The sequence below is a fragment of the Giraffa tippelskirchi genome, chromosome 1 (genome assembly GCF_054371585.1).
Source record: "Giraffa tippelskirchi isolate mGirTip1 chromosome 1, T2T-mGirTip1v1.2.pri, whole genome shotgun sequence".
NCBI classification, from domain to species: Eukaryota; Metazoa; Chordata; class Mammalia; order Artiodactyla; family Giraffidae; genus Giraffa; species Giraffa tippelskirchi.
The window spans coordinates 221,100,309-221,113,206 of record NC_137275.1 but is presented as its reverse complement, the minus strand read 5'-3'; positions in this window follow the sequence as shown (position 1 = coordinate 221,113,206).

The window sequence follows — 12,898 nt, the reverse complement described above, 5'->3', positions numbered from 1 at the left end:
CCTTCCCAAGAATGATATGAAAGTCACCTGGGATGGTTGTTAAAAACACAGATTCCCGGCTTCCATCTCAAGCCTCCTAAGTCAAAATTTCTCCAAGAGGCACCCTGAAATCTTTACATTTAACAAGTGCTCCTAACAACTCTTGGGGCTTCCCTCATAGCTCAGTTGGTAAAGAATCCGCCTGCAATGCAGGAGACCTGGGTTCGATCCCTGGGTTGGGAAGATCCCCTGGAGAAGGGAATGGCTACTCACTCCAGTGTTCTGGCCTGGAGAATTCCATGGACTGTATAGTCCATGGGGTCACAAGAAGTCGGACATGGCTGAGCGACTTTCACTTTTCACTTTCAACAATTCTTGGGAAAAATAGAGGCTGAGAAAGCTGTCTTAGATGATAGGAGCTGAATTCCTGCTTTAAGACCAGCTAGCAGGCAAGGATTAGAGAGTCTGTGTTCCCAGAGTAAGGTGCCAAAGGAGGCCAGATGGAAACTGGGCCTCTCTGCCTCAGGCTGTGACGTGTCCTTGCCAGCATCACACTTTTTCTGCTAGGTCTATGCAGGACTTTCTGAAGCTGACTCCCTGGTTTCCGAGGGATTGTTTGCTAACAGCTACCTCATCACAACCACCTAATTCTCCAAGGGCTGAGTCCTTCCCCAAACAATCCCTGATGTAAGACTCCTGGTCCTTGAGTCTGTAGGAAGGGGCTCTGTGGCCAACAGGTAGCCTCCAGTGATTCTACAGGAAGTCTCCCACCTGTGAACCTTCAAGTTGCAAAGAGGCAAATGTGAAGCTTACCAGCGAAGACCTGACGGAATTGGAGGCCCAGAGGAAGAATGAAGAGAGACAAGAAGAAGGAGAAGTAACTAAAGAACCAAAGAAATTCATGACACAGGAAATGGCAAGGGGATTTTCTTTATTTGAAGAAGCATTGTTAGTTTCTGAGGCACAGGACTCAGGCATAGAACAGGACATAAAGTTTGCAGCAGTTGTTCAGAATGCAATCCAGTTCTACTGTGTCATCTATGATGAGGAGGGAAAAAAAAGCTACTATCCAGACATCTCTGTATCATTATTTCAAGAGGGGAGATAGAATTGAGTCCAGCAAAAAATCAGAACCTGTGCCATCAGCATCAGGCATGAGTGAAATTGCAGCTTGCCCTCCACCATCACCTATCACTGATGATCCTTCAGTTCTACTATCTCCCACGCCTCCTTCTTCCTTCAGTCAATAACTCTTCTTGCCAGTTCCCTCAAGGCCAGTCCCAATATGCCAGCTATTGTACATACCACTGTACTTTTCAAGGTCCTATATTATAAGATTAAAAATGTTTTATTTATTTTTGTTTGTTTTTATGTATTATTTGTGTGAAAAGTGTTATAAACCTATGGCATCACCAACCCAATGGACTTGAGGTTGAGCAAGTTCTGGTAGCTGGCAAAGGACAGGGAAGCCTGGCGTAGTGCAGTCCATGGAGTCACAAAGAGTAGAACACAACTGAGTGACTGAACAACAACAGGGCTGTATAGCTGATTGTGTTAGCTGGGCACCTAAGCCGGCTTTGTTGGACTTACAAAACATTGTACTTACGAACACACTCTCGGAATGGAGCTTGTTTGTATATAGTTCAGTTCAGTCACTCAGTCGTGTCCGACTCTTTGCAACCCCATGAATTGCAGCACGCCTCCCTATCCATCACCAACTCCTGGAGTCTACCCAAACCCATGTCCATCAGGTCGGTGATGCCATCCAGCCATCTCATCCTCTGTCGTCCCCTTCTCCTCCTGCCCCCAATCCTTCCCAGCATCAGGGTCTTTTCCAATGAGTCAACTCTTCGCATGAGGTGGCCAAAGTATTGGAGTTTCAGCTTCAACATCAGTCCTTCCAATGAACACCCAGGATTGATCTCCTTTAGGATGGACTGGTTGGATCTCCTTGCAGTCCAAGAGACTCTCAAGAGTCTTCTCCAACACCAGAGTTCAAAAGCAACAATTCTTCAGCACTCAGCTTTCTTCACTGTCCAACTCTCACATCCATACATGACTACTGGAAAAACCATAGCCTTGTTTAAATGGACCTTTGTTGGCAAAGTAATGTCTCTGCTTTTAAATATGCTATCTAGGTTGGTCATAACCTTCCTTCCAAGGAGTAAGCATCTTTTAATTTCATGGCTGCAATCACCATCTGCAGTGATTTTGGAGCCCAAAAAAATAAAGTCTGACACTGTTTCCACTGTTTCCCCATCTACTTCCCATGAAGTGATGGGACCAGATGCCATGATCTTAGTTTTCTGAACATTGAGCTTTAAGCCAACTTTTTCACTCTCCTCTTTCACTTTCATCAAGAGGCTCTTTAGTTCTTCTTCACTTTCTGCCATAAGGGTGGTGTCGTCTGCATATCTGAGGTTATTGATATTTCTCCCGGCAATCTTGATTCCAGCTTGTGTTTCTTCCAGCCCAGCGTTTCTCATGATGTAGTCTGCATATGAGTTAAATGAGCAGGGTAACAATATACAGCCTTGACGTACTCCTTTTCCTATTTGGAACCAGTCTGTCGTTCCATGTCCAGTTCTAACTGTTGCTTCCTGACCTGCATACAGGTTTCTCAAGAGACAGGTCAGATGGTCTGGTATTCCCATCTCTTTAAGAATTTTCCATAGTTTATTGTATGTAGAGGACTTACCATATCCACCTGCATTCATGCATCCACGTGACTTGCTTCCATACTGGATAATCCATGATGGTGGATAATTTTTCTGTGCACGTAGCAAAGTGTGGGGTCTATAGCTAGTCACGCATGACCCTGCAGCCTCCACTTTGCTCTCTTGGGTCACTGGGTCGCTCCCTCTAGGGGATGTCAGCCCCTGTATTGTGAGGACAGTCACACAGCCCTGTGGAGACATCCATATAACCAGGAACTGAGGCCATCTGCAACTGTCACCATCATCTTGGCAGATGAGCCAACTTGGGATCAGATGCTACAGCTCTAGCCAAGCCTCTAGATAATATAACAGCTCAGGCCAACATCCTCCCTACAACCTCTGAGATAGAACAGCCTAGTCAGCTTCTCCTGAAACTCCGATCCACTGAAATTGTGTGGATTTCAACCTGCTACATTTTGAGTAATTTATCATGCAGCAATAGATAAATGTATGGTCTCTCTTTCCCCTCGGTGTGACAATGGCTTTAAAAGGGTCTAGGAATAGGCATTTCATTTGGATTCTAGTTGGTATAATAGTAACTAGCAGGTATTGAACACATATTAGAACTCTGCTTGCATCACTTCATGTAATCTCCTTAAGAGACAGATACCATTATTCCCAGTTTTTTAAACTTATTTATTTAAATTGGAGGCTAATTACTTTACAATATTGTGGTGGTTTTTGCCATATGTTGACATGAATCAGCCACAGTGTACACGTATCCCCCATTATTCCCATTTTATAGATGAAGAAACTAAGGTTTAGAGATGTCAGTTACTAAGTCCCAGCTTCTGACTTAATACAGGTGCAGTCAGAACTTGAAATAATTTCTGCTTCAAAAAAAATTGTTCTTTATTTTTTTAAAGTTGAGTAATATTCAGTCGAAAGCATATACCGCATTTGTTTAACTATTCACCTGTCAATGGACATTTAGTTTCTTCCCGTATCTTGGCTTTTGTGGTAATGCTGCAGTGAACGTGGAGTGCAGATATCTCTTTTCAATCCTGATTTCAGTTATTTTGGATAAATACCCAAGCATGTGATTGTTGGATCATAGAGTTATCCTATTTCTGTTTTTGAGGCGTTGAAAAAGGAAGACATTCTCCAATATGGAACAGTGTGGAGGAACCTTGAATACACTGTGCTAAGTAAAGTCAATCAGAGACGGAAGGACAGATACCGGACTATTCTATTCACGTGGTGGTAGTGGTCTAGTCACTAAGTCGTGCCCTACTCCTGTAATCCTGTGGACTGTAACCTACCCAGCTTCTCTGTCCATGGGATTTCCCAGGCCCGAATATTGGAGTGGGTTGCAATTTCCTTCTGGGGGAGAGGGGGTCTTCCTGACCCAGGGATTGAATCCACATCTCCTGCATTGCAAGTGGATTCTTTGCCACTGCGCCACCAGAGAAGCCCATAGTCAGAGAGCAGAACAGCGGTTGCCAGGGGCTGGGAGAAACCAGGAGATGCTATTCAATGAGCATAAAGTGTCAGTGACGCATGCCGAGTAAGATCCAGAGACCGCTGAACGAGACCGCATCTGTTAACAGTCCTGTATTGTGGACTTGCGCCACGTGCAGAGACGTGGATGGACCTAGAGACTGTCATACAGAGTGAAGGAAGTCAGAAAGAGAAACACATGTATCATATATTAGTGTATACGTGTGGCAGCTAGAAAAATGGTATTGATGATCTAGTTTGCAAAGCAGAAGTAGAGACACAGACGTAGAGAACAAACATACGGACACCAAGGGGAGAAGGGGAGTAAGGTGGATTGGGAGACTGGGATTGACACGTATAGACACTGTGTGTAAAGCAGATAACTAACGAGAACTGGCTGAATGGCCCAGGCAACTCTGCTCAGTGCTCTGTGCTGACCTAAATGGGAAAGGAGTCCAAGGAAGAGGTGATCTGCGTGTATGTACAGCTGATTCACTTTCCGGTACAGCAGAAGCTACCACAACACTGTAAAGCAGCTATCCTCAAAAAAGCATTTTGCTGAGAGGATACTATCTTAGTAAACCTTCCTATTCCAAAAAGAAGAGAAAAGAAAAGGAGTTCTCTCCTCAGCCTGCTCCCTGTTCGAGTCTCCAGGCAGTCTGGACCCATCTCAGCTAGTTCTGGTTGAGGGTTTGGCCCTGGTCCTTGTGTCCCTGGAAAGAGAATGTGTCAGGCTGGGCCTCGATCTGCGTGGATACAGTGGGAGGAGTAAGTTCCGGCTCTCTGAGTCTCAGCTGCCTCATCACTCACATGGGGATAATCGTTATTTCACTGGGCAGTTGAGAGAATTCAGTTTCACAACGCATATGCCATCATTTTGCAAAACCGAACACCAAAGTAAATTATTGTTTTCATCAGTATTATTATCTTAATTTATGCCAAACTCGCAGAGATTATTGGATTAAAAGAGCCAATTATGACGGCCCACCCCGGGTGTATGGTAAGGCCCCAGCTTTAAAGGCAGTCGATGCCATCGTTCTCTCTCAGAATGTGAAAGACACGCTGAAGAGCTATTCATTGTCTTCCAGCTATAATTGATTACGGGATGAAAGCTGTTTTGTCGATCTTCCGTCGCAGTCCTTGAATAAAATGTTAGTAAATAATAATGATAAAAAAACACAACACATTCTCTTTTGAATCCCGCCCACGCAGCCTCTTCTTATATCTCTTTGAAAATATTCTTTATGAATAATCAACGTCTGGGAAAATAAATGTTTCTTCTGTTGCACCATCAAGAGTAAAGGAAAAAAGCAAATTAGCATGATTCCCTTGGCCTCCCAACACTGGGGCCCTCCCTGGTGTAGCTGGGACAGGAGAGGGAGTGGGAAGGAAAGAAGGGAAGGGAAAACCCACGCCTGGAATTTCCAAGCCAGAGGGACACTTTTTTTTTCTTTCTTTAAAATTAAAAACACAAATCAATTTCATTCGAACTCTAAAAGCAGAAAGAAATGAGGGATTTGACGGGTAACGTTTAGAAATAAATGATTTCTGGAAGTTGATTGTGACTTGAAAATAGAGGTTCTGCTTTTTTTAAATAAAAAGAGGAGCTGCAATTTCTATGCACGCGCAAATACCCATCTCATGGGCTCCGCAGCTCCTGCCTTCTGGACGCCGCCTTGGTTTTCATCCTGTGTAGCTGCGAGGTGGACAGCAGCCATCTCCAAATGGGACTGACTTGGTCATCATGACCCTCTCCTCCACCAGTGCTTCCCCGCCCCAGCCCAGCCACGCAGATATTCCTCCAGCATTCCGCTCTTTGTCTCCTTGGGAGGACTGCAGACTGACCCTCGTCCCTCTCTCTCCCACTGCGTTTTTATTTGAGAGCAACAGGTGGCTCTAGTGGTAAAGAACCCGCCTGCCAATGCGGGAAACACAGGGGAACAAGTTTGATCCCTGGATGGGGAAGATCCCCCCCGGAGGAGGGCGGGGCAACCCACTCCAGTATTCCCGCCTGCAGAATCCCATGGACAGAGGAGCCTGGCGGGCTATGATTGAAGCAGCTTAGAAGAGCAGAGCATCACAGAAAAGAGGATGAACCCCAAGGAGAGCGGAGACTGAGAGGGAGAGAGAGAAGGGGGTGGCCCATTAAGACAGAGGAAGAGGAAGACAGACACGCAGAGAGTGGAGGGGAGGCGTGGAAATTCAGCAGTCGGAGAACAGGGGTTAAAACAGTCTAACTGGAAGCTGACTCTTTGCCAGAGATTTCAGTCAAATCATTTCCCCAACCCTGGGAATCTTCTAGGAACTCTCTGTCTCCCTCTCCTGTTCCTTCTCCTTTCTCTGTCCCTACCCCACGGAGCCCAAAATGACCTTAGCTGTTGCTCATGCCGGCACCACAACCTTCATGACTGTCACCTTCACACACACACACACAGGCACACACATCACACAAGCGATCGCACATACACACTCAATCTCGCGCACGCATACAACCACCCACACTCACGGGATCTCACACACAGCCACACTCACGGGATCTCACACACAGCCACACACACACCCCCCCACGGCCCCCTCCTCCATCCCACAGAGGAGCAGACCCTGAGGAGGTGCGCCTAGGCAAGCCCGTCGGAAGGGTTTGGGACCGGCCCCTGCCCTCAGCCCTCTCCTCTCAAGGGCCCAGGCAACACTTCCTTACTCTTTTTCCACCATCAGCTCTCATTTGCTCACCCCAGGGGGCAGCAAGCCACTGCCCCTCAACCACCACAGACAAACCCTGACAGAGAAGAAGAACCTCTGGGAAAACTTTCACGTTGTTAAAAATGACTTTAGTCTAAAGGGGCTTCTTTCTTCACTGGCTGCACCTGGGGAAACATCTAAATTGCGTCTAGAGATGATAATCAAGGCAGCGATTTAGAATGGCAGTGCACGCCTTCTCAGCTTCAAGGGCTACCGTCCCTTCCTAGAAGCCCGTCCCAGCAGACTGGCGGTGGTCTGGGGGCATCCCAGCCTTCTTTGCTGGCCTTGTTCACAAACCACCCCTGCAGCAGCACGAACGGAGGTTGTTCAGCCCGTCTGTGGCCCTGCACTGCCATCGTGTGGCTAAAGCGGGCACTGCACCCACGTAAGCGGCAAAAACAACGACCGCTTCCGTGGGTCCGCGGTGTGGAGGAAAGTCAGGGTTGACCTCTAACGGATCCGAAGTGGGTTATCTTCACGTTCCTGTAAGGAGTGCTAGGATATTTTGCAGAAGACATTTGGATGCCTTCTACACATCTTTCCATCCGCTGGTCCCTTTTCGTGAAACGCCTTCCCCCTAATCTAAGTACTACCCTGTGCTGTAAGAAAGTTGCCCAAATACCTAACCGTGGTTAGCCTCTTTCCCCTTCAAACACACGTTTCACTTCATCCGTTGTGATTGTACCGCTTACTGAAACTCTAAACTGTGTGGAAATTAGATGTGTGGGTATCTGCCTCCCCTACCAGGGAGTGAACTGGCAGATGGCAGCGACCAGGATTTATTTTTTTCACAATTTGCAAATAGTAGGAAGCCTTTAAATGCATATTGGAGGAAGGAAAGACTGTAAATAAATGACTCGCTGGTTCCTTAGCTACCCTGCATTTACTTATGTGCTGACCCCGTCCTTACTCTTCCCATTGTAGTGCTGAACAGCGTGGGAGCTAAGTCTAAAGAGCATCATCTGGAGATACATACATATATAGAGAAAGATAGATATCTGGATATAAAATATTATAATACACAGTATTATGTATGGAAATTATATACACACATATATGGAAGATACATATATATATATATATACATATGCATATGGAAGATGCATATGTATATGCAGAAAAAACATTAGAAAACTGGAAGTGGGATATTATAAGCCTTCACAACAGAGCCAGATTTTCCCTGTATGATGAGCTCTTTGTCTTTGGGTAAGTCACCTTCTCTCTCTCAGCCTTAGTCTTCCCAACTGCATAGGGAAGACGAATCAAAGTAATCTCTAAGGTCCGAGGAAGACAGATGACACAGCCCACTTTAGACAACCTATGCCATAACTAGTGGGATTCTGAATGTACGGAGACAGACGAGATGCGTCCTGGTTTTCATCTTTCCCCATTTACCCCAGGACACAGGTCTTGGATACACAGAATGTGTCAGTAGCTCAGTAGCCAACTGAGCTACTGACTGGCACTGCAGCCAGGCTCCTCTGTCCATGGGATTCTCCAGGCAAGAATACAGGAGTGGGTTGCCATTTCCTTCTCCAGTTGGATACACAGAATAGGTGATCAATAAATACTGGAAGAAAAAACTATTAGATGGAACAAAACACATCACAACAGCAACAAAGGAAAATGGCCACAGAACAGATGTGCAAGGCCAGCAACATCATAGCTCCATTCTGGGTTCGCATTTAGATTTTCTATTTCCTGACACAAGCATGTTGCAAAACAAACAAACCCTATATCAAGAGCTGGTGATGTTCATGAAGGCTGTGATGGACTTTTCAGAGAAAGCTTCTTAGAGGGCAAGTTACATTTCCAGCCAAAAGAAGCTGGCTCTAGATCAAAGTGGAAGATGGTGTTTGAGATGCAGTGAGGACGGCCCAGGGAGAATGTGACAAGGCAGACGTGAACAGTGAGCAACAGCTACTGGAAACGTCAGCCGTGGACCCTCAGCCTGACATCGGAAGCCTCTGTCGAGCAGTAATCCTGATGAGTATCACCTGAAAAATCTCCCTGCTGCTTAGACCAAAAACCTGAGTGAAAGTCTATGGTTGGTCACCTTCTCTTTCATAGACTGTTAGACATAGTCCAGCCCAAAGGTTTATTATCACAGATTCACAGAAAACAGCAAAGAGCATGCCATGTTTAGGAAAGCCGCTTCCCACATCTTGCAGGGGCTCAGGCTCAGTCTGTGCTCTCCATCAATCGTTTGGTGCCATGGCCTGGTGGCACCCTTCCTTCCACCAGCATTATCAGACATTCTAGTTTGAGCTGGGAACGAGGCTGGGCGGACATCTACTCCCGATGCAACCCCTTGAAGAATCATTACCTTGGGAGCACAGAGGCAGGAGCTGGGATATTCATGGTCCCGAGTGCAACAGCTGCCATGAGGCCCTCAGAGTTAGTCAATGAAAGGCTGGAAGCTAATGCTAATTGCTGGCTTATGTGTCTCTTCTGCGTACGTTTTCCTGATGAATACAGCTATGATTATTCAATTTGTAATAGACCAGAAGGGTCTGATTTTACCGTGGCCAATGGCCAGGAACTGAGTGTGCTGAGGCTAAGGATTTTTCAAAATGTATCTCAAAAGAGAGTAGTCAGGAGTTTTCCTTTCTTCTTGCCAATATTGTATGTGCTCCTATCCCCACTGAAGTGGAGGAAATTGCTGCATTTCATCACCCTGCTGTCTTCTGGGGTTAAGCCACAGCGTAGAGGTTGTGGTGGGAATCCTAGGGGTATGGAGTTTACAGAGACCTCGGAGGCAGACTCGTCTGGGGATGGTAAATATACAGCACTGGTATATAAATATACACACTGGTGGTGTGCTCCCAGCTCCCACCTGTGATGGAGCTTCCCGATCCCTCAAGGCTTTTGTGCCTTGCCGCATCTCCTCAGCACCCTCTTCAGTATCAATCAGGGGAGGCACTTAAAATGCAACCTATTTTTAACCTTTGAACCTGAGATCTTAGGAAGCTGACTTCTCAAGTTACAGTTAGGATCAGAACTAGAACTCAGATTTTCTGATATCTGAAACCTTTCTCCTTTCTCTCTTTTGATTGCCAGCTACCTAAGGATGAGCATTAGTTCCTCTTTTACGTTGGTCATTTTTTAAAAAATATTCAATCAATACATAAGTTGCATTCATATCTGGCATCTGACTCTCCATAATGGGATCCAGAACAGAAATCTACACTCCATCTTCAGAAAGTTTCCACAATCAACCCTCTCTGCACCTTGATGCCTTTTCTCAAGTGGTCGTCAATGCTAAAAATGTATCCTTCACAACCTGTCTTTATCTAGCACCATCTTTATCCTTAAGGACCGTTGACTTCTGCCTCCTCTAGTCTTCCTTAACATTTTGCTTTGCATTTAAACAAGACTTCAGTTCTGTTATTCTCTATCTGCCTGTCACCTCCAAGGGACCGTGAGCACAAAACTATAGAGAAGACATTTTACTCATATGATGAATAGAGGGTGCCTAGGATGCCACAGCTTCCAATGAATCTTACTTGGATTAAATCGAGATCCTAGAATCATCACCATTAAACATAAAATCACAGAACTTAAAGCTGGAATAAACCTTCGCAATCATGTGATCCACAATGGGAAATGGGTAATCCTATTAAAGCTAATCCCAAGTCATTGTTAATGACTGCCTAGAGCAGCATGTTTAGAATGACTCCGGCAAAGTCCAAGTTCAGTAGGAAAAAGTGTTGAGTTGGGTTTGGGATGTCTGTCTAGAGTCAGAAAGGAGGCAACACAAAACATATGCCTCTACTTCCACCAGGGACCCGGACCACCCCCCTCCTAGTTAATTTTAAAAGCTGAGTAATGTAGTGGGTGATCTGGGATTCAGACGAGAATGCTGTTTGCATGCTCTACCATAAAGCAGTTGCATGTAAGTGTGTGTGTGTGTTCTCATTCTCTTTGTCACGTCTGGCTCTTTGCAACCCCATGGACTGTAGCCCACCAGCTTCCTCTGTCCTTGGGACTTTCCAGGGTACTGGAGTGAGTTGCCATTTCCTCCTTCAATGTATCTTCTCAGGGAATCTTCCTGACCCAGGGATAGAACCCCCATCTCCTGCATCTCCAGCACTGGTAGGCGAGTTCTTTAACACTGGGCCACCTTAAGCCCCAAGTAGCTGCACGGTTTTATTCAAATCTCTTATTCTCTTCGAGCTTTAGTTTCACTGTCTATGAGATGAGCATGGTGGTTCTCTTGCCTTACCTCGCCAGATTCTTGTGATGGTTGAAGATATGGCCATGAAAGTATTTTGCAAGCCACAAAACAAATGTGTGATGTTCTCTTAGAGCGCTGACCTCAGAGAGCATTCACTGAGCAGAAATAGAGAATCCAATCCTAAAAGAGATGGCTGAGCACTTTAATATTCAAGCATGCTCCTGGTCTGAAGCTATGATTTATTTACTGTGTAAGAAATATTCACATTAGGGCATCATATACTCATTAACCTAGACACTTATCAGGAGCAGACACCATTCAGTCCAGAAAATAATTGTCTTGTGACTAGTCTTACTCATTGGAAAATAATCATGTCACTGGTTATTAACCTACGGCATTTGTACCGGATGAAAATTTCTGTGTTCTGTCTCCCCCTCTAGTTTCTTTCCCTTGCTTATTCACATCCTTTCCATGTTCTGTTCATACTCGCCTTAGCTCTGTTTCGAGATATAACTCTAGTCTTCTAACTGGGCTCCTCTTTCTACTATGATCCTACTCAATTTAGCCTCCACAGAGCTATGAGAATGATCCTTCACAAGTACAACACGCACCCTGTTATTCCTCAGTTCATAATCTTCAGTAGCACCTTAGTGTGTTTAAATAAGGTCCAGAATCCTTAGAATGGCAAACAGGCCTTGTAAAACCACCTCTGTTTAGTCTTCCAAACTCACAGCCAGCCATTCTGGACTCTTTTTCTCCTCTATAAAGAGTCCTCTGGTCAGCCTTCTCTTAACGTCCTGCAATTTCCTGGTTCTGGGCATTTGTAAGCATTGTCCTCTGTCTGAAAGGTCCATCCTTTCCCATCTAACTGGCGACACCCCATTAATTATTTAGGATGACGCAGGAATGCCGTATCTACTAGGACTCCATGGCTCACTCCCCAGGCAGAATTAATCAGCCCCACCTTTGTGCTATTTCCCTCACTTGTATACGCTCTGCCCAGTTTTCCACCAATTTTGGACTCTTTATGGGGTCCAGTTATCAGTAATTATATTGGATTGTGTACCCTGTATTTTTGTGTTCCGGAAAATTCTTTAAGCATAGGTTGAATCATCCCACTGTAGCATAATCGTTTGTTTGAGCTGTTTATCTTCTGTATGAGACCATCCATGACCTTCCTAAGATGAGAGACTTCTCATCTTATAGGCAGTGTCTACCCAGCAGCCAGCCCATACTACAAAGTTGGATTATGTTACTCCCCTATGCAACACTTTCCAAAATAAAATTGAAACCATCATGACATCAGGCCCCACAAAATCTGGCTGCTTTCTGGTCTCTTGTTGTGGTTCAATCAGTCAGTCCTGCCCGACTCTTTGTGACCCTGCGGCCTGTAGCCCGCCAGGCTCCTCTGTCCATGGGGATTCTCCAGGCAGGGATACTGGGATGGGTTGCCATTTTCTCCTCCAGAGGATCTTCCTGAACCAGGGATCGATCCCAGGTCTTCTGCATTAACAGGTGGATTCTTTACCGCTGAGCACCAGGGAAGCCCTCTGGTCTCTTAGCCTTCTCGGTTCTCACCCTTCTCTCATACTGAGTTTTATTTCCCAAATTAACCTTTGTTCCAGCTCAGGCCTTTGCCTGATCTGGGGCTTTCTGATACTCCCCTGCCTGGAAAGCTGTCCCCCTTCACAAAACCCAGTAGATGTTGATCTAGCTCTGAAGGGGAGGCTAGATATGAAAGAAAAAGTTAATAAAAATCAAAGTCATGCAGGCTCGGAGAGACGGACAGGTCAGGAGAGAATACTTTTTAATGACTAGAGGCAGATTTGGAAGGCGAGGTTGCTTA